The sequence below is a fragment of the Mizuhopecten yessoensis genome, unplaced genomic scaffold, assembly GCF_002113885.1.
Source record: "Mizuhopecten yessoensis strain PY_sf001 unplaced genomic scaffold, ASM211388v2 scaffold537, whole genome shotgun sequence".
NCBI classification, from domain to species: Eukaryota; Metazoa; Mollusca; class Bivalvia; order Pectinida; family Pectinidae; genus Mizuhopecten; species Mizuhopecten yessoensis.
The window spans coordinates 46,283-54,818 of record NW_018403596.1 but is presented as its reverse complement, the minus strand read 5'-3'; positions in this window follow the sequence as shown (position 1 = coordinate 54,818).

Here is an 8,536-nt window from a genome sequence, read left to right as displayed (position 1 = left end):
ACCCCTAAAGTCATATTTGAACCTTACCAAATTAAAGATTGGGCAAGTCCAGTTCAAATATGTAGGGGTGAATGAGTTAAAGATGTACATAACTCCAGTAAACTGATATGTATCTGTTGCAGTGTGTTGAATTAGCTTAACTTTATCTTGTCAGTCTAGGCCCAATCGTTGAAAGCTTTGTCCTCATAAAACCATGAAACTTGTCTTATCATACTTAGTATTCAAACATCCTGTGTATGTAGTCCATGTTAAATTTCAGTTTATAACGAAACTACCTAATATAAAACAGTCATATGTTTTCTAATCACCTGTCTAATCTGACCTATATGTTATGGTCACAATCCACAGGATGTCAGCTTATACAGGTTTCACTGTAAAACATAGTGGTTTTCATTGAACACTGTCTCTAGAAAGGGACAGTCATCTTTAAATTTTGAAATATTTTTGTGAGTTTTCCCCCTTCTAATGTGCATATTTAAATCAAAACACATGGTATGGAGTCAGCTGTTTTGTATCGTTTTATGGCCCATCGACATGATCAAGTAATGTAGTCTAGATCTTCCACTTTTTTGATGTTAAAGGTCAGAAAATGGACTTTTCTGTCTGCTTCAACAGTTGCGCCCTGAAGTTTCACAGCAATCTTCCGCACCTAGAACAAGCCAGGCCAAGCGTCTTCGGTCGATATGATTTATCATAAGTTAACTTAGTAAAACAAAATGATGGATGTTTTAGTCATTAAACTGTTTAGCATTTCAGAAAATATTTATCCTGACAATTTCACAACCATCTCCTGTAATACAGCACTTCGATAAAGCTAGTCAAACTTTACTTGTCGTAGTTTCGTATCTTACTATAATGTTAACCGTAGACTAAATGACAAACACAATGTATGATTAGTGATATAATTAATCCGTATAAATCTTACATGACATTTTAATATCAATATATTACTATCAGTAAGATTGTAACCTTTATGTATTAAAGAAGCGACCACCTAATATGCTGTTAAAACCTTTATTTTTTTGTGTACTTAATTTTTGCAAAACTATGCCGGTAATTTTTTTTTTTTTCATTTACTGTACTTGAATTTGCAATTCAGATTACGATATCGCAATATTGATGTTATAGAATAAATATTTGCGAATTTGTAAATTAGTCTCCTAGTAAAATAACAAGAAATGTATTAAATGTAGCAGGTAATCTGGCAGGAATAGAAAGTTACCCACATAAGGTTAGAATCTACTTGTATACATGTATCACGCAAGAGAAGTACAACGGGAAATTACACTGGAGTGGCATTTATATCACCTGTTTTGTTTTTGATACAGATTTCTCCGTGTGATTATATCTGTTACATTACTGTTTTCCACAGCAGTAGCAGTTTCTCCGTGAGCCTTTCATCGAGTCAGTCCATGCTGAATGCCAGCAGTGCCATAGATAGGTGGACGATCCCCACAGCTCCGATCACCTCGTTGCCCTTCAGCAGTTACAGGACCAGCAGCTGGAGATCATATGCGTAAACAACTTCAAGCGAATGATCAACAACTCCTGGAAAAGGACAAAAAGGTACACCCATTGTCTGAGCTTACCTATGTCATCTGAAACTTGTCATAGCTTGTTGATGCCATTCTATGGGTTTGGGTATGACATCTTGCTAAGAATCTCTGTCCCACTGCGCTGCGGGTTTTCCTTTTCCTATAAACAGTAACCTCCCCTTCACTTCCGTGTGGATAAAACGGTAGAACTATTTTGTCAGAACTCTACCATTGTCCAGGTTGCTAAATGGGTTAGCGATAGTTTAGTCATCTGAAGTTCGGGGTCAATATTTTGTTTATTTTATCTGTATTATTTTATATAAAAGTCAAACAAAAAATATTGATATTTGGTTTAACTTTCTTTTCAGATAAATGAACTCAAGGTCCAGGCTTATGAAACAGAGAAAGAGTTCCGACTGAAGATCCACTGACACCCTGGAGTCACTCACGGTAACTAGAACCAGGTTGAACACAGAGTTACTATCATAAACACACACTAGAGTCTCTCACGTTAACTAGAACTTAGTTTTACACTAGGTAACTATCATAAACACATTGTCACGCTGGAGTCTCTCGCGGTAACTAGACCTTAGTTTTACACTTGGTGACTATCATAAGCACATTGACACACTGGAGTCTCTCGCGGTAACTAGAACTTAGTTTTACACTGGGTTAATGTCATAAACAAACACTGACACACTGGAGTCTCTCGCGGTAACTAGAACTTAGTTTTACACTTGGTGACTATCAAAAACACACACTGGAGTCTCCCACGTAAATTAGAACTTAGTTTTACATTAAGTTACTATCATAAACACACACTGGAGTCTCTCGCGATAACTAGAACTTAGTTTTACACTTGATGACTATCATAAACACATTGACGCACTGGAGTCTCTCGCGGTAACTAAAACTTAGCTTTACACTTGGTGACTATCATAAGCACATTGACACACTGGAGTCGCTCATGTTAACTAGAACTTTGTTTTACACTAAGTTTCTATCATAAACACACACTGTATTCTCTCGCGATAACTAGAACTGAGTTTTACACTAGGTAACTATCATAAGCACATTGACACACTGGAATATCTCGAGGTAACTAGAACTTAGTTTCACACTAGGTAACTATCATATACACATTGACACACTGGAATCTGTCGAGGTAACTAGAACTTCGTTTTACACTTGGTGACTATCAAAACCACACACTGGAGTCTCTCACCTAAATTAGAACTTAGTTTTACACTAGTTAACTATCAAAAACACATTGATACACTGGAGTCTCTCATGTTAACTAGAACTTTGTTTTACACTTAGTTACTATCATAAACACGCACTGGAGTCTCTCATGTTAACTAGAACTTTGTTTTACACTTAGTTACTATCATAAACACGCACTGGAGTCTCTCATGGTACCTAGAACTTTGTTTTACACTTAGTTACTATCATAAACACGCACTGGAGTCTCTCATGGTACCTAGAACTTTGTTTTACACTTAGTTACTATCATAAACACGCACTGGAGTCTCTCATGTTAACGAGAGCTTTGTTTTACACTAAGTTACTATCACAAACACACACTGGAGTCTCCCACGTAAATTAGAACTTAGTTTTACATTAAGTTACTATCATAAACACACACTGGAGTCTCCCACGTAAATTAGAACTTAGTTTCACATTAAGTTACTATCATAAACACACTCTGGAGTCTCTCGCGATAACTAGAACTTAGTTTTACACTAGGTAACTATCATAAACACATTGACACACTGGAATCTCTCGAGGTAACTAGAACTTAGTTTTACACTTGGTGACTATCAAAAACACATTGACACACTGGAGTCTCTCATGTTAACTAGAACTTTGTTTTACACTAAGTTACTATCATAAACACTTTGACACACTGGAGTCTCTCGCGATAACTAGAACTTAGTTTTACACTAGGTAACTATCAAAAACACATTGACACACTGGAGTATCTCATGGTAACTAGAACTTAGTTTTACACTAGGTAACTATCATAAACACATTGACACACTGGAGTCTCTCGCGGTAACTAGAACTTATTTTTACACTAGGTAACTATCATAAACACATTGACACACTGGAGTCACTCACAGTAACTAGAACCTAGTTTTACACTGGGTGACTATCAAAAACACACACTGGAGTCTCTCGCGATAACTAGAACTTAGTTTTACACTAGGTGACTATCAAAAACACATTGACACACTGGAGTCACTCACAATAACTAGAACTTAGTTTTACACTTGGTGACTATCAAAAACACATTGACACACCGGAGTATCTCACGGTAACTAAAACATAGTATTACACTAGGTTACTATCATAAACACACACTGACACACAGAAGCTTCTCAAAGAACTTACAATATCTACATTTGTTTTGGTTAAAAAACAATACTGAGACTCAGAGGTCTTTCACCGTACCTAGAACTAATTATTTTTTACAAAGTTTGCAAGCACTCCACAATACTGACACCCTGAAGACTTCCAGCCTCAATGTTGTGTTTGTAGAGAGCCAAAAATGTAATGATGATGAAATAACTTATACACATTATGCATATTTGATACATCTTATTTGCTTTCTTCTAATCTATTTTCCTTTTACTTGCAGACCAAGAAAAAAACAGAATTTGCAATACAAATTAAAGAACTGAAACCTGTCAAAGGAAAGAATATAAGTTCTTGATTTCAGAAGAGTTCTAGAATGAGAGACAATTACCTGCGGAAGCAACATATCTGTATAAAGAAACAGTGCACTATATTTTTCAATATTCCCCGTGTTTTACGTAACAGTGTAAAACTGTCGTTTCCATTGAAATTTATTTTCTTTACGAGTGTTCCATTAATCCATTATCTTGCTACAGTTGTGGTTGGGAAAAAAGGATGAGAAGTAATGACAAAATGGGTTTTTGATACTTTTTATGGACTTTGAAAGCAAGATAAACACAAAATAATTCTTACATTATTAACACCTATACCTGTTTGATTTTGGGTCTTTAATATACGCCAATCTTCTGTCAATATTTATTGTTTTGTAGGTAATTTGCAAGCAGAACTGGCAAAACTGCTGAAGGAGAGAAAATATTAGACCAAACGTACCAGACGTACCTGACCGAAACTAAAATGCTGAATATTGCTAGTTTGCGTTATTTCTTTCTAAAACAATGTCACGTCACATGTAGTTTTTAAGATACGTTGTGTTATTCAGTGAACGTGTGAGAAACGGGCATAATATTTTTTAATACATTGTTATTTATTCTCCGAAAATTTACATTTTTAGCTCTGCTTATAAAACGATCCAAGCGGGATACGCGAATGTAATCTTATTCTTTACTACAGACAAAGGGGAAGCAACTCCATGTAAGCTCCAAACACAGGAAATGTTGAAAAAATTGGAAAAAAATATTGTTGGAGATACATCACAGATTATTTGGACTCTCTACTTAAAGATATTCTTAAATAATTTGCTTAACTTTTGGTGAAATCTTTGGCCCTCAGTTTCACAATCACATCCACATTGTTGGACTTCACTATTGCACTTAAAGTGTGTTAAGATAAATTGAACATCCGAATTTGAATCTGTTCACAAACACTCTGCATTATTGAAATGGGTTTTTTATGAACAAATTGTAATAATGATGTCACTTTTCAACCAGAGAAGCTATTCCAGTTTCTTTTTAATAAGCATATATATCTTTTAAAACAGTGCAGTCCAATCATTCAATTTTCAATTCCATTTTTTTAGGGTGTACAATTTCACTGGCTGAATACCCAAAGGATGTAGATGCTAAGTGATTTTTTTTATTTTCTTTTGTTATTTAAAGGGGCCGCGGTGGCCGAGAGGTTAAGGCGTCTGACGGTCTTTATCATTAGCCATATGCACCACTGGGCCGTAGGTTCGAGGCATACGTGGGGTAGTCCCCAAGTACTGGCCGTAGGTCGGTTTATAAGTACACTTTATCAGAGTTTGATAAAAATTGAATGATAATTTAAGTACTGTTAGTATATCATGATACCGGCAAACGAAACAATTAGATACGATGCACAAGGAAGTATCACGATATATTACGATATATCGTTACAGCCCAAGTCATTCATGCAGATTGTAAATTCTGAATTAAAACAGTTCCATGCTTATATTTACCATTTTTGGATAATTTTAATATCATAGAAAATGAAAATCTGCTTTTAGATAAAATTGAACATTTAGTTCAAATTAGTGTATATATTGTGTATGCTTGTTCAATAAATAGAAATCCATCTTCCATGGAGGGTCAGTGAAATTTAACAGGGTTATGATGTCAAAATGATGATGTCATTGTATGAGCCATGACATTTACACTCTAATGAATGCCATCCAAACTCAGTAGATGTTATATAGTGACAGGAAGTGCCGTAGAGTTGTAAATATCTATAACTCAGCTGTTTTTTCCGATGTTTCAGTAACTACCCGAATGATGTTGGTAGTAAATAGTCTCTATATTTAGCATTTTCTTACTTGTGTTGTTTTTGGTCTACATATCTTTTGTCAGGTAAAAGTATCATTTGTCGGGTATAAGAATTATTTGTGCCGAACTTGTAATTTTTCTGGTATGCACATGATTATCAAAGAATAATATAGCTAAACTATGATAGGCATTCTTTACTACATAAGGTAATTTTTCACTTGTTTGTGCGGGAGGATTAATATTTTCCTCGTGACAAGATCTCTTTTTTTAAACTATTTTCTCATTTTGTCAGCAAATCTCAAATCAAGGTGAGAGACATGTCAATGTTTCTTTATTAAATGAGCTTGATGGCAAATGGAGAAAAGATGCCATTATACAGTTTCCTTTTTAAACTTTGCCATTTTGATCTATTTGCTTTGTACAGATTTGCACAAATATTGGCAAAAAGTCTCTAAAAGTATGGCAAAGTTAGTATTCTTACCTAATGATCCTTGATATCATATTTTAGCAAGAACACTGAAACATGCCACTATTTGCTTTAGACATTTTTGACATTTTAAAGATATGTTTATCTAATTGTATGGTTTTTAACCAAAATAAATATACATTTGTTTGTGAGCCTTTTATATTCTTATGTATTGTCTCAATACAAATTTATTTTGCACACAGCACCAGATATTTAAGGCCGACAGTTGGCAAAGTTGATATACTTGTACTCGTCTTGATTTAAGTTAGCTTACTTATAAATGTATATTTATTTAATACCATTGACTTGTTTGGCTCAGGTTTTCTGTTTATGTAGAGGATTCTGTGTAAGTTCTGTTATTGTCCTATAGTGTAATACTTGTATACAAAATATTTTGTATGTTCAGAAGTCTTCACTATCAGCCTTTGACCACAGGGACCTGACAAATGTTGCTATTTATCTGGGCCTGTATTTATTAAACCATTATTATGCTAAAAATTCAGAATCTGTGCTGAAGCGGATTTCTTGTTCTGGCAATCTATTGATGAAAGTTGGAGGCACTTGAAGACAAAGACCTTTTTCTGAATTTGGAATTTGGACCGTGTCGCATGATTTTAGGCAAGTTACATGAAAATTAGCTTGAACACAGAGTTCATTCTTGATATTAGTTTCATGAATATATATATATGTATCGTTTGATGAGAATCGATGTCATTGAAAAAAGATACATGATAGTTATTTAAAAATTGTATCAGCTACTTTCATAGAAAATAAGGAAAATTTAAAAGTTCATGTTCTGCAAGAAATTCAATGCATCTTTCAACGGGAATTAGTATTCATGACATGGTATTTTTCATTATCAAGCACAAAATCAGTGCTAGATTCATGACTAAGTCTTCCAAGTCATTCTCAAAATTCCAGGTGTCATGCTCCCTCACATTCTCTGCATCCCTGGAATATATCATGACAAAATCAAGGGCTCGGTGTGCGCCATCTTGTGGATGATACAAGTAGACTTTGATCCTTTGGTGTGCATTAAAACAATCGCATGGCAGCTTAACGAGAAAATTGACCAGCTTTTAGGTCAGTTGTTGCTCCTCTGTAGTTTTTAAAAGACAGGTATCAGCTGTGGATTGGTCAGGTTTTTTTATTGTTTATATGAACAAGAGGCCCACTGGGCCTGAAGCGCTCACCTGTTAATAATCTAACACTTGTAATCTTAAAAGTGGACTAAAATACAACTACAGAACCTTCAAATAAGAACCTAAACATATGACGCCAGTGACCTTGAATGTCAAACAAGGACATTAGGTTGAAGAGACTTTATAGTCTTCCAATCCAGCATGCTTTTAGCAAAATATCATTACTCTGGACTTGTTGGTTATACAGAACAAATCATTTAAATATTTTAACATATATTGACCACTGTGACCTTGAATATGGATGAAGGTCATTCATTTGAACAAACTTGGTAGCCCTTTATCCAAGCCTGCTCCTGGCCAAATATCATTATCCTAGGACTTGCGGTTATTGAGAAGTTGCTTAAAGGATTTTAACATATTTGTTCCTGTGACCTTGACTTTAAGTCAAGGTCATTAATTTGAACAAACTTGGTAGCCCTTCATCACAGCATGCTACTGGCCAAATAGCAACATCCTTTGCCTTTTGGTTATTGAGAAGAAGATTTTTAAAGGTTTTAACATATTTGATCCCTGTGACCTTGAATATAAGAAGAGGTCATTCATTTGAACAAACTTGGTAGCCCTTCATCCCAACATGTTACTGGCTAAATATCATCACCCTAGGCCTCTCGGTTATTCAGAAGAAGTTGTTTAAATGTTTTTAACATATTTGACCTCAGTGACCTTGAATATGATTTAAAATCATTTATTTGAACAAACTTAGTAGCCCTACATCCCAGCATGTAACTGGCCAAATATCATCACCTTAGGCCTCTCAGTTATTCAGAAGAAGTTGTTTAAAAGTTTTAAACATATATGATCCCTGTGACCTTGAATTTAAATCAAGGTCATTCATTTGAACAAACTTGGTAGCCC